General features: G+C 38.6%; 1 long non-coding RNA gene across 1 annotated transcript in view; it reads left to right on the top strand.

Annotated features, from left to right (window-relative positions):
• The window catches only part of LOC141726490 (uncharacterized), an 84,098-nt gene that overhangs the window by 50,123 nt on the left and 15,510 nt on the right, over positions 1-18,465 (top strand). Inside the window, exon 2 of the long non-coding RNA XR_012577695.1 lies at positions 13,508-13,586. This is a non-coding gene — a long non-coding RNA (uncharacterized LOC141726490). The remainder of the gene's footprint in view (positions 1-13,507; positions 13,587-18,465) is intronic.

Here is an 18,465-nt window from a genome sequence, read left to right as displayed (position 1 = left end):
AGTGCTGCGTTAGTGAGAGAGCACTGAGCATCCAGCTCAATAAAATAGATTTTTTTCCCCTACTTTACAAATAAGATGAGAAAGTAGATAATGTGTCGTTTGCAGCTTTTGAGATGTGAATAGAAAAATCTGACCCAGCAAATGTTGGCTCTACATTTTCCTTGTTAAACGAAATGGAAGAGACTGAGAACCTTTGATTATTTTAAGAATTCTCCTAAAAGTGTTGATGGTGAAAATTATTCCAAGTTTTTCTGAAGTTTTAAAGCTCTTTTCCTCTGACAAGCAAACATATTTGCAGTCATTCCTCTGATGCAAGAGGAAGGAATGATTTCTTAGTGCAGGTTAATGAGGAAAGAATGAAGGATTTCAGAGTTGAAACCTTCAGTTTGTTGTGAGAAGAAAGCTGATGAAAACTGAGCTATCCCTTAAGTGAGAGTGATTTTTGCAGCTGTATTTTGACTGCTATTGTAGCACTGCAGGTTGCACCTCCAATACTATCAAAGCACAAACTAACTTATTTTGGTGTCACATTCACACATACATAATATATATGGAAAGACAGATTAGATTAGAAAATATCTATCCCATCATGCAAGAACATGTGAAAATTCCAACCCTACCAAGGATTTAGCACTATTTTATAAAACTAGTTTTGGACAATTTGATAATGGATTATAACTTTTTTCCAAATACTGCATAAATGACATGCAGCCCTTAATTTTATGGTATTTTTGTAACTTTAGAAGAGGGTAAGCATTTAAGAAATGGTAGTAAATATGGGTATAACCTCATAGGATGATTTGTTTATAAGCAAAAGGGGTATTCCACTTTGGAAAGCATTCACATTTATGTGCTCCATGGTGGCTAACTTGGATCAAAGACATTTTCTGTGGAGAGTTTCTCCCTCCTCAGCCAGGGTTCATAATCACAGAAAATTAACATCAGATTCTGTGAAGTCCTCTTGGAGATGAAAAGTAAAAAACTTCTCACCTTCAGGGTAACACAAAATATTCAAGTTTTCACACCTTTTATAAACTCCTTTGTGTCACACAAATATATTTGTCTGTTTGTTCAGAAAGCCTTTCTTTCTCCAGGCAGTGTCTTGTGGATTTGTGCAGGTTTTGTGATGTGATAACAGAAGTTGAAGCAGCGCAGAATAAAAAGTATGACCAAATATAGGGGCAGATATTTTACACAGGCCTTGTTTTCTTATTTTTTAATTCTTTTGTCTGCCAGCCTTATATTTAAGCAGGACATGTTTTTGGGAGCATGAGTGGGATTTAGATTTCTAATCCTATATATGAGTCTGTCCTAATTCTATTTACGTTTTCATTGCCTTCTGTAATTTTTTCCTTGTTGTGTGCAGACACACACATGCATATGTATCTTTTTTTTGCATCTCATTGTTTGCTTGACATAAATTTTAGTGTTGTAAGAAGCTTGGAAAATATCTTTTGCTAAAATGTCGCTACTTTGATATTCCAAATACTTAGAGAGGTAAATATTTGCAAAAGTAAGATGTAGGTAGAGATGAGGACCTGACCATTTTCTGCAGGACATAATCCTGTGGTCAGTGTGGCCTTAGCCCAGGTGCCTCTGGCAACCATGATTTGGAAACCAGGAGTAAAAGACTTTAATTCATCTTTATTACCATTGTTCTTTCATTTGGCAGCTACAGCCATTGTTTAGGAAGACAATGCAACTGAGATTCAACAAAGGAAACAAAGAGGAGGTGCTAAAATGAAATATTCTGAACATTAGAAAAGGCACATTTGCGCCTTTTAGGATAATCACTTGCTTTATTAGATTTTTTCTTCCTGGAGTCCCAAGTTCCTGATAGCTGTGGGGAACTCAGTGAGCTCATGGAACTCCTTACTACGTTTTTCTCTCATTTCTTAGAAATTGTGCTTTTATCCACCAAATGTTACATGTTTTCTCTCTTGCACTCCATTATCTGTGTTTACAAGCAGATGTTGCGGTTCAGAATAGCCTGAGGTGTAATTTCCTTGCAAAAAACCCACCTGTGTTGTCCTTTAAAGTTTGGTAAATGGTGCTGCACAAAGCTATTGCCGGTTTTCCTGCCTGAATTAACATCTTGGAACTGTAAAGCAAAAACATAAATATCACACCAATGGGGCACATAATATTCATAAAATTATTACTGGCATACTGAGATTCCTCACAGGCTCATCCTCTGAGTGCTCTCTTGCTTGTTGTTTGGGGTGAAGTTGATGTATTGCTGGATCAGTAAGTTGTGCTTTCCAAAACAAGTTGCTAAGCACATCAATGTTCCTATACCTGGTTACAATATTTTTTTTCTCACTGTATATTTATTGCCAGCTTTTTAAATTTATGTATAGCAGATTTTTGACAAAACCTCTTCACAGTTTCTTTCATGTGTTCATTTCTATTTTTATTTTCCTGTAATGCTGCAGAAATGGTATCTGGAGGAGATGCCTGGGGTGTATTCATGTAATCTTTTCTTTTTATTTCTTACTATTCTTCCACTTTTTGAATCTTTCTACCTGTTATTTCAGTGAATAGCCAGTAAAAACCCTACCCCAATCTCAAGAAGAAAATGCTACATAAATATTTAAAATATTCTTGTATTGAGCAGTAAAAATGAAATCAAAGTTGAATGGAAAGGAAGGAAAGCAGAGCTTAGGCTGTTTTAATCTTTTGAGGTGAAAGTGTTGCTTTCAAAATGAAATATTCTCAGGTTTTAGCTCTAGAAATAATTATTTAAAGAAAACAAAAAAGCTTAGCTATTTTTGAAGAACACTTTAAGTGAGCAGTAAAGGAAAGCTTAGGAATATGATTGTCTGGACTGGGAAAATGGGGTGGTTGTGTTCCATGCTGTCCCATAAATATTTTTTGGAGAAGTGGGTTCTGCAGGGTTCTGATTTCTTGATAAAAAGTGGGGAGGCAGGCTGTTTTGGGAGACCTTTGAGTGTGCTTGCCCGCAGTGGAGAACCCCACATTCATGGTAGACATGGAACTCTGCCAAGATGTAACTTATCTCTCTGTCCAAGGGAGAATTTGGGCCCTGCTCAGCTCAACACCTCCTTGTGCCTCACAGCTGGCCCCAAGTGCAGTGATGCCTTGTGAAGGTTGACCTAGAACAGAGGCTGGACAGGGTTAAAGAATAAAGCAGGGGTTTATTGGGAGGCCTCAATAGATCCACCTTGGATAGCACAAGAGCCCAGCCAGGGCAGCACCCAAGATGAACCAAGATGAACCAAAATGGCCCCAAAATGCATGACTGTTCATGGGATCTCTTACTTTGATCAGTTCTGCTCCATTTGCACATTGAAGTTAATTGTCCAATTCCCACTTTAGCCCATGAAGTCCCTTTTTTTTTCCTCTCTGCTTTTTTTTTTCTCTTCATTTCATGTTGTTTGTGCTCTTGGGCCTGAGATTTGGGTCATTTGTCCTTGGTGCCCAGCTAGAGAAGGAATTGTTTTGTCTCCCTGCTCTGTGCAGGGAGATCACCATCCCTTAATATGAAGCTCAGTTACACACTAAAGCAGCACAGAATCTGAAAAATAGAAAAGATAAACTTGAGGCATCATTTCCCCTCTTTAGTCTTAACAAGGCCTTTACATTATTGAGACTCTGTTCTAAGTATTTATTAGTAATAAGCTGCCTTTGAGCCTTATGGCCTGGCCAAAACCCCTCCCCATTCCCTTTCTGCAGCTTTGTGAATCAGTATCCACAGAGTATCCCCACCCCTGGGACCTTGGAGGTAATCTGTCCCATGTTGTGAGGAGAGGAAGAGAAATCTGGGCTTTGTTTTGGGGTCCCCCATCAGCCTTGTGTTCTGCCCTGCCACTATGACCTCTGTACAAAGGAATGAAGGGGCTGGCTGGCCTTGGGCAGACCCAAAACACACCCAAAAGCTCTCAGGGAGAAGATGCTTGGCCACAGTCTGGGACAGATTGAGTCCCTGTGTTTGCTGCAGCCACCACGAATTCCTCACAGCATTGTGTCCTCTGCAGGTTCACCCCCTAAGGCCTCTTGGCTCAGACAGATGGCAAAAAAAGAATTTTCTGGCTGATTGCTTCTTAATTTCCTCTCCATTATTTCCTCTCCCATTGTGCAACCGCCTGTAGATCCAAGCACGCAGAGCCAGGCCTGTTCCATTCCTCAGGACATGCTTTGCTTTGCTCCTTGAGGGAATCATCAGAGATCATCCAACCCAAGCCATCTTTGAAAACAAACAGTGAGACATCACCCACCTCATGTTTCCCTCTCTTTGTTCAAGGGAGGAGATGGAGCATAAATCATAAAATGTCTCTCTTTAACCCTTTGCAGTTATTTCCAAGTATCACTGAAAGTGGTGGTGGTGGTGGGCCTGCTCAGTCCTGTGAGATGTTTTTGTGGAGGAGTTAGTTACACATCTTACACCATCTGGAAAGAGAAATCAGCTGGGTTTAGGTGCAGTGGAGTCAGAATGAGACTCTACTCTGAATGTGGAGTCAGGATTAACCCTTCTGGCATTGATGGCATCAAGAATGAAGATTCATTACTCAGATCCTTTGCAGTTTGATCTGTAGACTTCTCAACACTTAAATGCTCCTATGACCCCCAAATTCATAAAGTGTTCACAGTCAAAATTGTCTTTGTGAAATGATTCCATCTGTGGTTGGGAAGATTCCAGGCAAGCAAGCAGTACAGCCACACATTTAAAAGTTGTTCTGATTCATGATTTGTGCATTCTTGAGCTATTTCAGATGTCTCTTTTTAAATCTTTTTCATTGTGTGGAGTGAAACTGTGCACAGCATACTAATTGTGTGGTACATGACATGGTGTGAGGGAAGCCAGGGCTCTGTTCCCTGTGGTGCTCTTGTCACCTTGAACAAGGAACTTCTCCTTGTGTCCCTCCACACAATTTTCCCTTGAAAACTGGACCTGAAAGTTGTCTGGAGCTTTGCTACTGCTGTAATTAGGAGTGATTTTCAAGGTTCTGGTGCACCAGCTCAGCAAATAATGTTTTACTCTATGGGGGCTTCTTTATTCTCCAGTCTATGTTCTGAAAAAAATTTATTTGGTGGCCAATTTGTTCAGGGCACCAGCTTTGGTTTTGGCAATGCTATAACAGAGAGGATATGGTGTGTTTCCAACTATAGAGTTAACTAGGGTTATAAAAATTGATTTTTTTCCATAGCTGGAAGATTTTTTTTTCCTATGGTCAGGCACAAATTTTTCCCACTTACAGGATAAATTACTATTGTAAATATGTTGTAATTGGATTAAATCACGTTAATGCTTTCCGGTGCACTTTTGGATAGGGCAGTAGAGTAGGAATGCATAAATTGAAACATTTATTCTAACAATACAGAAGTGCTTTCTTGCTTCTTGAAATCTTACGTATTTAAGGCAAAATATTGCAAACATCCTCTTGCACAAAACATTTATACCAGGACTGTCAAAATATATATAAAAAAAGAAATCTGCTCCACCAAAACCACTCTATCCTTAGAAAAATTTTGGGGTTGAGGAGTCACTTTTTCAGAGAAATAAATACCCTGAGGTGTAGGGTTTTCTCTTGTGGTTTATGCTCAAGTTGCCCACAGCCTACCATGGAACATGTGAACTTCAATTTTCCTTTTGAGCAATAAGAACGTGTGAGCAGGTCCAGTCAAAATGAGATTCCATGAAAGGGGGATTACATTTTCAGCCGTGAGACTTGCACCAGAAATTGTCTCCAAAGATCATGGTTTTTTCACAGTTTGCAAAACTTGAAGTCTTCAAGAAGCAGTCTGAGGACAAATAAACAGCCAGAAATGTAAATATCAGGATAGAAGGGCAGAACCACAACTGATCCAGATCTATTTAAACTTGATTGATTTTTTCTTTTTCCCCAGCCTGAGGATGTGGACCACTATCTTTAACATCCATTAGTGGTGTATTTAAACAAAACTAAATAAAAGCTTGTAAACATGATTGTAGTTCCTACAATTTCAGACCCCTCAGCATTTTCTTATTTTTATGCCTTTGATGCACCTCTGTTTTATTAATGCCCTTCCTGTGGTATTGTAATCCACTTCAGGGTACTGCTGAAGGGGAAGGAGCTGCCTTTTGAAAGCATTACAAAAAACCTGAACAGATTTAAGGTTTCACAATGCTGCCTAAAACTACAAACACCATTTCTGCTGCAAAGCTCAAAGTTTCAGATTTCTCAGCTGTATTATGATTGTTTTAAACACTTAAATTTTTAAACTTAACACTTAGATTTTTAACACTTAATTTGCTGACAGCAAAGGTTAAAAAGACTTTTCCCTTTGGGTCAGCTTAAGAGTTGAAGGACACTTTTTGTGCTGTTTCCCAGAACATCTCGCACTGCCACCGTCAGCAAATTGGTCTGAATGGTGGCACTTTAATTTTCCATTATAGCTGAACCACAGTTTTGAAACTTATCCATGAATTTAGCTATCAAATCCATACTCAGGCACACAAATAAGGTTGACCTGACATTCAGGACAGGAAGAGATGACTGGAGGCCAGATGTGGTTTACATATACTGCACAATTTATGAGTTTTGATTAGCTTTGTGATGTATTTTAATCAATCAGTACTTAGAGTATGTGGGGTTAGTCGTAAACTGTAAAGTTTAACCAGTGAGTTACAATTATTCCAAGTCAGTCTCAGAGGAGGATATCAGGAAAAAGAGTCTGGATGCAACCTATGAAAAAGCTGAATTTTCTAAATTCTAGGAAGAGACACTGCAGACTGAAAAATCTGCAGAAGAGAAAAGAAGCTGCTGGATACAAGTTTGTTAGCTTAAGGAATGGCAAAAGTGAAAACGGAGCAGAATGAAGGGTGGTTATGGACACATTAAAAAACAATATAAGAGAATTATTTGATAGCTGGAGGGATAATTTAAGTGTAAACCATCCAAGATGAAGGAATTATGTGCAGAAAACTGTTGACTGGAAAAGGAACCAGGCACAGTACAAAGAAACCCAAACTGCTAAAATAAGTTTTCTCAAAATATAAGGGATAGGACTGGCAAAAAATTTGAGGCAGATCGCTAAAAGATGATTTTATTTCATTCCTGCTATATCCATGCATTTTTTGTGCTGTGTATAGCAATGACAATTTTTTGCAATCTCTGCAGTCCTTGAATCAGTTTGTGTCAAATATTATGTGCTTCCAAACAGGAGAGCTGTAAACCCAGGCTGCCAGCAGAGCTGCTTGTTTGAGGGAAAAAATACCTTTAAATAACAGGTTGGATTTGGGGCCCAGCAGAGCTTCTGAAGCTCCTCACAGATGGGTTTTGAGGTACAGTTTCCAAATCCCGCAAAAGCTGAAGGTTTATGTCCATTGTGAGCCTGGAGAATGGAGCCAGTGCTGCAGGATCTTAGGGATGGGGAGCTTGAGGATGAGCTTCAGCTCCACAATGTGCATTCAGCTGTAGAACCCATCAGAAAGTTCTAGAAAACAGCTCAGATATGAGTATGAGGGCCAGAAGAGTTCATTTCTCTGTAACATTTGGCTTTTATTTTGTTTTTATTTTTTTAATGGCTTACTAATAAATGATTTTTTAAATTTTCCATGTCACAAGTTAATCAGGTATTTTCAAATGACTGTTGGTAAAATCTTCCCACAGTTTTGAGATAGTTTGTGTAAAATAATGGAAATGCTTTAAATATTTTTTAAAGATTTCTTTTTTAAAGGAATCTGATACCTGGCAGAGGCTGTGCACTGTGGAAGAGCACAAAGCTGAGACATGTGGCTGGCTCAGCAAAGGTCCAAGAGTTCTCCTGGTTTCTTCAGACTCATATATTTCAGACTATAATTTAGTGGCAGATTTGCCTTCCCCATTGCAGAAATACTTTTCTTTGCATGAACTTTTATGTAATTAATGTGGAGCTTGATAATTCTAATTTGTGAAATCTAAAATCAAGTATGTGTTTTACTTCTGTGCTACTATGCTTTTGTACCAAGAATGTGTTTAGATTTGGGAAATTTTATACAAAAATTATGTAAAAGCATTGAGTATATATTAATGTATGATAGAAAACTAAAATTATAAACATGATATTGCCATTTATTGAAGATTCCTCATGGGCTTTTCCATTCTCCTCTTTTCTACTTTTTCTCTGGGTGGGAATTCTCTATAAGCACGTCTCTACTCAGAGAAGTTGACAGTGATGGCAAAATAAATTCCCTGAATGGATTCTTACTTGAATTCTGATGCATTAATAACTTTATTTTGCAGTAGTTATCTTGAAACTACTTTGCTTTGCTTGTGAGAATTTTCCCACAGGGATGAAAAATTCTGATGTAGTTGGAGCAATTGTGGAAGAGCATCTCCTTTGCAGATAATGTGCACGAAGTACCTGTTCTGTAGCAGCTGCTGTGGGAGACAGCAGTGGCCAGGACAGGGAGTTTCAAGGCAGAAGCTTTTGGAAGAAGAACACCAAATAATTTCTGTTTGGGTTTGCTTTGTATGGTGAGGAACAAAACATTGGCAGCGTTTACCACCAGAACTGTTATAGACTGGAAATCTTGCACCAGTATTAAAAAACCCCTCAAATTTTTCCTTTCTAAAGGTTTGTTTTTTTTTTATTGTCTAGCTGCTTATCTTGTTGCAATACCTTTTCTTCTCATTAATATAAAATTTACAATATCCTGACCTGCAGCAGCTATTACTTTTAACCCTAAACATCTTGATTTTTCAGTGCATGTTCATTTCTCACTTTTCATGGCAAAATCACAGCAGGTAAAGCCTAAATGGAAAACAGACTCCAAAATACCATGGGGGAATATTCTACTTAATTCTGGATAAGCTTTAATTTCCAACTTGTTTTTTAGTAGTTTGGCTTCTTTTTGCATACTTAACATTTTGTTTATAAAGTTATTTAATGACTTGTCTTCTGCCAAACTCTTGTAGGAGGTTCTTCATTCATCCATTATTCAGTCAAATTATTAGCATACTTTTAATGAAATTTCATTCATATTCTGGAATTATAAAATCAGGATTTCTTAAGCAAAGTGGTGCTTTCCTAGGGGAAAAAAATAAAAGGCATCTTTTCCTGATTATTTGTGTTCAAAAAATTTTTTTATAAAGAAAGAGGTCATCAAAACTTCAATCTGGACGACTTCTCATGGCCAAACTGGTGAAATCCTGGTTGTCCACTCAGTCCTTGAGGGAAGCTTGGAGACTGATGAGGGTTTGTAGACTCCCAGGTCTGGAATTTGCTGAGCTGAGCAGGTTTTTCTCTGCTGCCTTGCATTGTCTGAAGCTTTTTATTCAATATAAAGCAGAGCCTGGCTGATGCACTGCTGGGGTGAATTTCCCAGTAAATGATTTCCCAGGGCTCAGGGCATGTGACAATCAGGCCTGTGCTTTATAATTGTTTCTCACTAATTAGCTGGCTCACACACTGTTGTTTTCAGCTCTCAATTTGTCTCTCCCTTTTGTGGTAATTTGTCCAATTTGCCATTTTTCTTCCTGTTCCCCCAGAACAGAAAGGAAAGCAGGCTGCTCACAACCAAAATGCTGTGTGAAACAGGGGCTGCCTGGGGTAGCTCTCAGGATCTTTATCTGCAGAGCACATCCTGGGCTGAGGGGTGCTGCTGCCTCCTTATTAATGCTGCTCTAATTAGGCCGATCAGTTTTAATTAGCCTGCTGTCATGTAACAATCTCATAAAATACTTGGTGTAAGAAAATTGATCTGGCTCTAATGCTAATTAGTTTGCTGGGCTCCCTACCTTATAAATGGGAATTGATTGCTTCCCTTCAACCCCTCCTTCCTTCCTACTCAATAATTCTCCCATAAACTCTGAATTCTCTTTTCCCCCCCCTCATGTGGCTTTTTTGTGTTGTCCCTGTGTCTCTCTCAATTAATTCTGACCATAACCCCATCTCTAGTGTAACCTGAAAAGAAGAGGGCTTTATCACTTGTCAGAGAGAGCCTTCCTCAGTTAAATTTTTTCTTTCCTCTCAGGAATTTGCCAGATCAGCGGCCTGAAATCCTCAGGACTGTTTCAGAACCAAAGCTGACAGGGTTAGGCCCAGGTCAACCCACTCGTAAATCAAAGGCAGTGCAGAGCTAAGGCTGCACCTTGAATGGAAGATTTTTAAAGGCAGCAGCATTAACATTACAAAAGAAGTATTTTATTGGGTCTCACATGGGATTTGTTTGCTGCTAGTAAACTGCAGAAGAGTGAAACAACAAGGTTAATAAACAGCAGAGTGAGCAACAAGATAAATCAACTACTCCTCGGTGCTCTTAAGAGCTCCTTGAAATTGGGATTAATTTGGTTAATTGTGAACATAGTGATGCCTAGAAAAGTCTGAAAATTCTGGAAGTGTAAATTTAAAATGTTGTTCTGATTCAGTTCAGGTTTTTAACAGAAAGGAAATTAAGAGGTTTGATGTTTTTAATAGAAAGGAAATTAAAAGGCAGAGACAGAAGCAAGTGCTGAAATTTGGTTCACTTTTGTTCTTCCTTCCAAACTCGCCTTCTATGAATATAAATTATTTGGGATATTTATAAGAAAAAAACCAAAATTAAACCACAAAGAAATAAGAAAAACTAACAAAAAACTCTGAAGTTTTAAATGAAAATTTTAATTTTCTTTTGCCTTTATATTTTTGTTGACACATTGGCTGAATTAGATTTTTTGGCATGTTGGCTAAAACGGGTATGGGATTAGGTGCATATGTAGATATTATAAGTACCAATGGATCTGGAATTGATGTATTGGTTTTTCTGAATGGCTGTTGATGCTTTGGTGTCTCCAGGCACTGTGGGAATGGTCTTTGGGACTGAACAGTGATATTTGACTATTACACAGCAGGTACATGCACAGGAGTGCAGGGAAAATGTCTTTGCAGTGTCCCAGGCTTGTATTCATCATCCCTTCCTTGTGTTTAATAAAAGTGGGGCTGTCTGGCAGTCAGTGTTTGCAAAGCCAAATCTCTTAAGCCTGGCTGTACCTGCACTTCTCTGTATCTGTCTCCAGAGCACCTTTTCAGTGCATTACACATGCACACATCACAATCCATCTCTTTTCCTGGCCAGCTCAATATTTGCCACTGCTGTTGCAGTACAGCTGATGGGAAGGAAGCAGGAGAAGGATCTCTGGTTATTGAGTGATCAGTCATTGTCCATTTTTGCTCATGGTGACATTTGTCATGTTCAAAGGTGACGTTTTCCTCCTACTTCTTGATGAAATAGAAATCTACAGGCTGCTATAATTTGATGAATGTATCAGTGTCAAAGAAATACTCAGAGACATTATGTAGGATGTCAAATTATATTTTTATGCAATTTATTAATTTTGGGAATAGATGCTTTCTTAGTCTTGAGCTAATTCTCTTTTCATTAGAATATACATTTTTTCCTCTTTAACTTGTGGCTACCTCTAAGAAATGTTGCTTATGCTTTAAGCTCTTTGAAAGTAATGTCAAATGTCACTATGTATGCAGAAAAGTTTCCTAAATTCCTGGAACATTTACATTTATTTAAAAAGAAGGAATTCTAGTTTATTTTACTGGAGATACTTATAAAATTTTACCTCACTGACAGCTGAAAAAAAAGCAGCCATTTGAACTAAGTGAAAATAAATTTTTATACTTTGTAGTAAATTGGGCCCTGACATTATTTCTTTGTTAATTCCTATCGGATTAGCATCATGCTTCTTTCTTTTTTCCACCAACATTGTTGAAACGGCAATTAGGATTATGTTTTGCTAATGTGGTATGTCCAAACCGGTTTTTTACTTTGATTACATCAATATCTTGATTTCCCTTCCATCAGGACACGTCTTAGTTTCCTGCAAGATTTGAGGTGTTGGTGATCAATTCCCTGCACATTCTTCCAATCCCTCTAAGGGAGATGCTGAAAATATTTTGGTTTACATCAGCCTGCTAATGAAGCAATGACTCTGAGGATGAGAAATAGTTGTAAAAGGGAAAGGCCAGGATGAGAATCTCCTTATTCAGTTCAATTTACAAATAAAGTCTCCCACACCTGGTTTGTCCTGCAGGAAAATTTAACTTCTCTAACCACAGGCTGGCTGAAATCTCTGAGCAATGGAAAATTTGCCAGAACAGGCACATAAATGAAACTTCTCAGCAATTACCCTCAGCTTCTAATATTAAACTCGTGTGTATTTTGACATTGATGAAGTCTTGGTGCCTTTAATAGACCTTTTAATATAGGTGAAACCTATAAACACTTGAAAAAATGTTAAACCTTTGAATATAGGTAGAATTAAAGTAATCTCACTGCTTCTTGCAGATCTCAGACCATGGCTTCAGAGAATTATTGATGCCAATGGTCTTTTATCTAGAGGAGATAAATTCATGCATTTTCCCACCCTGAACCCTTTTGCTCAGGGTGTTGCTTTATTCTCTCCAACACCTGCCACGTTTCATCCCAAAGCTGTCCCAGCATTGTGAGGAATAGCTAAGAGAGGTCAGGCTTTGCCAAGTGCTGCTAAACACACCCCTTCTATCTGTGTGAAAAAACCCAGGATTAAATTCAGGCACCACTCTGAGGGAACTGACAGGAAATTTTGATTTTGACCGCAGGATATCATTAAAAATATTTTCCCTGCTGTGCCATATGAGGCTTAATTAAATATTTGTTCAAACAGCCTGAGTTTCCCCAAATGAAAGGATGTAGCACGAATATATTAATATAATTTGGATACCTGAGCCTCTGAAATCTTCCAGTTATCAGGAGGAAAAGAAGAGTTGGCCTTGTAAGGCATTTTTGGGGGTCTGTCCTGGGGTCACAGGTGTCACTGGAACATGCCAGGATTACACAGGGATTGCCATAAATTTGGTGGTCTTTGCTGCTGTTCCTTATTTCTCTCTTGGGGTGAAGCCAGAATTTAGAATTTCAGAATTCTGGTATGGAAATCTGTGTCATGGGGGCATCTCCCTCCACAGAGAGGAGGATTTCTCTTCTCCCAATGTCCTTGATTTTCCAGAAGGGTTTTTTTGTGTTAACCTGCACTGTCACTAACAAAGGAGTTTCCCCAGATACTCTGGGCTACCCATAAGTTCTATGTAGTGTAGGATCTAAATCATGAATTTATGTCACCCCTCATTCAAAAAGAGCAAAGACAGAAAGCATTGGAAGAAGAGGATAGCCTACAGATATATTAAAATATACATGTGTTCACACACTTATAAAAAATAAAAGTGGACCAGGAGGAGGCAAGAATTTTATATATATATTTATTTTTTAAATGAAAAATACTGTCCTGCTGTTCTGAATTTTAAGGTGCTCAGAGTTTGAGGCTTTTGGTTGATGATTCAACATTTTAATTTACATAAGAGTGTGATTTTTCACAATTATTTTATTTGAAAATGTGTCATAGCAAAACAAGTTAATATCTCCATTGAATTAATGTACCCTTTTGGTTGTTTGGTTTTTTTTTTCTAAAACATTTTATTCACCATTTTAATGCAAGGAATGAGATCATGATAAAGTGAAATGGAGATTTTATTGATCCTAAAGCATGTTTGCTTATGACAGGGCAGAAGAAGGAAAAAAGAAGAAGGAAACAACTTGGGCTAATGTTCAACAACAATGCTGATGCTGCTACAGAGGTGTGGTGAGTGACTCTTTGAATATTTATCTCAGATTGAGGAGGATGCTGAATTTTCCTAGACTGAAAATAACCTGTGAGTGTCTGAGGGTCCCTTTAGCTTCAGAGTGACTGTTTATAGTGTTTGTTGTATGTACTCTCCAAAATTTATCTGATCTTTTTATCTAATTTACACAGCAAAAATTCTACTGCCAGCTGCCAAAAAATGAGTGCAATGTCATTGAGGGGTCACATTGAGGGTTATGATAGAGTTGGGGACTGTGGCTTTAGCAAAGCATAGAGGGGTTTGTACAGAACCTTCAACAGCAGAACAGCTGAGAAAATTCATTTCCTGCCTTTGTGATGTCTGGCTGGGCCGTTGCTTATGTCAGAATCCTATCAGTCAATAAGATATTCATAATTTTTGAGATTAAACAGAACAGTCCCACATTTGGGGATTCAGATTGGACCTTGGATACACAAATGCTGATGAGGAAAGGACAGAGGCTCTTCCAGGCCTGGAGCTCGTGCCCTGCCCAGGCCTGAATCCGTCAGCAGGGACACTGAATGGGCCCAGGAAAGGCACACAAATGTCAATTTTACAAAAGTAAGAGGAAACAAAAGCGAAATGGTTCGAAACCAGCATTTGAACAAATGGGACTGACTATTTCATTTTGGAGAAAAGTCTGTGGCTGTTTCCCCAGCTGCAGGGAGAAGCTGAGTGCCTCAAAACAGAACAGAGCAGCTTAAAAAATGTACAGAAGAAAGGGGGAAATGGGTTTGAATTGCTGCTTTGGAAAGAGCCAAACATTTCTGTTGTTGCTGCAATGGAGAGAGCAGGGAGCAGGCACATTGCTCTGCCCTGCTGCTGCTGCTTTTATTTCAGCTCTTTTTCCTGGAAGGAGGGATTGCTCTTAGGAGCAGTATCAGTAGTTGCTGTAGCTGACACATAAAATATGGTGGTTTTTTTGTGGGTGTGGAGTTTGGTTTTGTGTGGGTTTGTTTTTTTTTTTTTTTTTTGTCTGTATGTGTTTTTTTTTGGTTTTTGGGTTTTTTTATTTTGTTTGATGTTGGGTTTTTGGTTTTTTGTGTTTTCTTTTTGGTTTTGATTCAACATGAGCGGGTTAGAGGTAGTGCTGGGAAAGGCCTTGAGAAAAGGAAAGGGGAAACTTTGGAGGCAAAGTTTCTTGCTGGAAAATGACATGCAGGCTTAGGGGAAGTTGTTCTGTACAGATGGCCTTTTCCATCAGAAATCACTGCTGTGGAGGCAAGGACCTGGAGCCACACTCTGCAGCTTCCAGCTCATGCCTGAAATCAGCTCATCTCTTTCCATGGTTTCCCAGAGCATGGAAATTTACCTTCAGCAAGCTTAGAAAGACACTGATTTAATGAGAGGAAAAAATCTTCGGCTGTAACTCCACATTGCAGAATTTTTTTTTTTTTTTTTGTGGTTTTAGTGTAAGCTGTTTTCTTCCCCTGGCAGCATATTCTGGTCTCTGGGAAGCAGAGTGCCCTCTGTCAACTGAGTTAACTTCTGTCCTGTTGAATATGTAAAAAAAAAAATATCTTTGGTCAGAACAACAAAAATCCTGCCTAAAAAGTTTTTCAGTCTGTTTTTTAAATTTGTTAAGTGAGCCTGATTTAAAGCAGGTTGTAACAGAGAAACTCAGGGAGTGAAAAAGTGCTGAACAGAGACAGCAATGAGTAGCCAGGACAAATTAGCCTTAATTGAACCTAATTAAAGCTTAAAAGTACTCTTTTACAATAGCTCCTATGTCACAAAACATCAGTCTCAAAGGTCCCATTTTTGAGCAGCTGAAATTGTTCTAGTGCAGCAGTGGGAGTTAGTAAAGGCAATTACATCACTCCATAAAGATGAAAAATTGACTTTAGAAGAGGTAATTCAGATATTCTTGAGTGACAGCTGCCATCAAAGAGCTTTTTCCACTCCAGCATGGGATCCACTAAACCAAGGTGATGGACATGGCCTGGTGCATGGCAATCAGGCCCCTGGCAGTTTCTGGAATTTGGGCCATGAACTGACCAAAGCCCTTTTCACCTGGAGTGCTGCATGTCCAGCATCCTCCATGAACATTAAACTCAGCCAGTGAAGAATTGTGATTTTTGTACAGCTCACTGGACCTCAGACCAACAGCCTTCTCTTAGCATCTTCGAAATCCTCCCCAGGTCTCTAATGAGACAAAGAAAGTGAGCAGAGTGCCATCTTTTCCTCCATGCTTGCATAATTTACTCTTATTCAGTGTGCTCTTTGAGCATTCATATCCCTTTCCTTCTTTCCATTTTGGGTTTATTCAATTCAAACTTTTATTTAATCCTTGGAGGCTTTTCTTTTTACATCAAGGTAGTCTCACACTGAAACCAGCTTTCACTGAATTTTGTATTTGTTGAATGTTAAAAGTAAAGATTAATAAGATCTTAATATAATTATTTATTATTTTAGCTAAAAATTGTCGCTTTTGCCATTATAGTTAAGGCATGGGTGTGTAACCAGTAGTTAACTGGATTCCTGTACATTTGTATTTCACAATAGGGTAAAACCACAAAAGTTCCATGTATTTTGTATAGTTCTTCCCAATAAATATCACACAGGTAAATTTAAATGTTTATATGCAGACCTTCTGACTGCCATTAGTCCCAAAAATAATAAATGCCCAGAGGTACTAGCAACAATATGCCAAAGTTATAAAGGACATTATTCTCATGAGAGTGTGTTTGGAAGAACAGATTAAATTGTTTCCTCATGTATATAATTGGAAAAAGAGTCTGCATGTATTATTACTTTCAAATAACATCTTTATCTTCATATTGTGCTAGTTTTGCTGCCTAGGAAGACAGAGCATGAAAAGCAGTTCTGTAATCAATGAGAGAAGTTATTTCTGAGTGTACCTTTCCATAGGTCAGTGCCAGGATGTGAGATGTGTACAAAACCACACCTGTGCACTGGAATTTACCCGGCTAAAGAGAAATACAGGAGAGATGAGAGCACCTAAACTAAAATGTCTGTGACTGAGGTTCACATTCCTTTCAGCTGCTTTACTTTATTTCTGCCTCTGTTTCTTCCCCCCTACTTTTAGATTTATGAGCCAGTGTAAGCTTTTCTGACTGCTTCTGAAAAGGATTCATGGCTGCTTGTGCTCGCAGCATCCAACAAATCACTCATTTCACAGCGTTCATTTCTTTCATTAGATGGGGATTCCTCATTTTTTGTACACCCCTCACATTTCATTACAGTAATTTGAAGGGTTTTGCATACTAGTCTCAAGAGAAAAATATTTTGTTTGTTGTTGGTTTGAAATGTGGATTTCATCAGTTCTGGTCCTCTTATTTTTTTTTTTTTTGGCACAACAGCATGAAAAATAGTGAAAGGCAGCTGCATATTAAGCTGAAGGCTAATTTACAGGTTCTGTTTTTTGGAATAGTTGATTTTTACCTTGAAGAAGAAGAACAGACTAACTGACCTGATGATTTCCCTTGTGGCTCTGTTTTCTCTGCTTCTGTGATTGAATGAATATTTGCAGGGGGAAAAGCATTTTGATATTTTTGTATCAGATATTTTGCATTCAGCAATTTTATTTTTTTGTTGATACTCTCTGCAGTTTACCAAATGACATCTGTTTTGTTTCATGGTGATCTTTGAATGTAAGCTCTGGATGTGAGACACAGGTTTCCACAGTGCCAGATGACAAATAGATGCATTTAAAATATTAGTTATGTATAGAAAATTGTGCTTTTTCTTTGAGAAAACAGAGCAGATATTTAATTTGTCCCTTGGGCTCCTCTCTGTCAAGATTTGGGAATATCACAGCCTTTCCTGGGGAGATGGGAGGCTCCCAAAGAGATACACATCCTGTAATACTCCTCACTATTTAATACTATTTACTACTATATTAAACACTATTTAGTACTATTTAATACTCCTGCTCTCTAGGTTAAAACCAGATAACATCAAGTTGCATTTTTATTTGAAAGAGACACAGAAAATTTTTTCTCTTCAGTCTCTTGAGTGTGACTCTATTGCTCAGCTTGGGTATTCCTTTGGGACATGACCTCTCCAACAGTGGGTGAAAGAGCAGTCTAGAGGAAATTTTCATATCCACCAATGGCCTGGGCAGATGATGCAAGAAATTAATCATCTCCCTCCCCTGAAAACTTCATTTCACCCAGTCAACAGAAACAATTGTCACACCCCTGTTTTCTTTCTGTGGTAAAAGTTTGACCAGGTGTTTGTTGTGTCTCTGTTTGTGACCTTGTGTTTCAAACTGTCCCTGAAGGTGCCTGAATTTGGACTTACAGCTGCAATCTTTTTTGGGAGCAGAGCAGAACATGAGAGGGCATCCATCTCAGCCCCCCACAGCACCACACTGCCTTCTGTCGTGCACCCTTTGGTCACAGGGGGTTTATGGAGCTCTTTTTATAAAAGGAGTTTCTTGAGGGGGTCTTCTCCATTTCTACTGACAGACTTCTGTGTCTCAAATGCTGATCTTGTGGGGTTTTTCCTTGTTTTTGATTTTATTCATTGCAACCCTTTGCTTTTTCAGTGCTTTACTGGTAAGCAGGTGTCTTGTGACCTAAATTGCTATAAGCCAGTTCACTTTATTTGGAGTTTTCTCCTGAATTCTCTTTTCAAGTCCTTTTTAATTGGACTCTTGGCTTATGTTTAATTCTTTTTCACCTACTTCAGGTGTCCTGCCCAGAAGGACACAGAATTCAGGGTAGTGTCTTACACCTGATACTCCAAAGTCTCTCAAACAGCAGCACTGGGGTGCTCAGGGCTTGCCCAAAGTTCTCCCTGAGCATCTGAGTTGTGTGGGGCAGGAAGCTCCTAATTTTTATCAATGGCTGCTTAATTCCAAAATCATATTAAATCTGTTTTCTGCTACTGCCC

The sequence above is a fragment of the Zonotrichia albicollis genome, chromosome 2, assembly GCF_047830755.1.
Source record: "Zonotrichia albicollis isolate bZonAlb1 chromosome 2, bZonAlb1.hap1, whole genome shotgun sequence".
NCBI classification, from domain to species: Eukaryota; Metazoa; Chordata; class Aves; order Passeriformes; family Passerellidae; genus Zonotrichia; species Zonotrichia albicollis.
The sequence above is the reverse complement of the archived record's forward strand: the minus strand, read 5'-3'. Positions and strand labels throughout refer to the sequence as shown.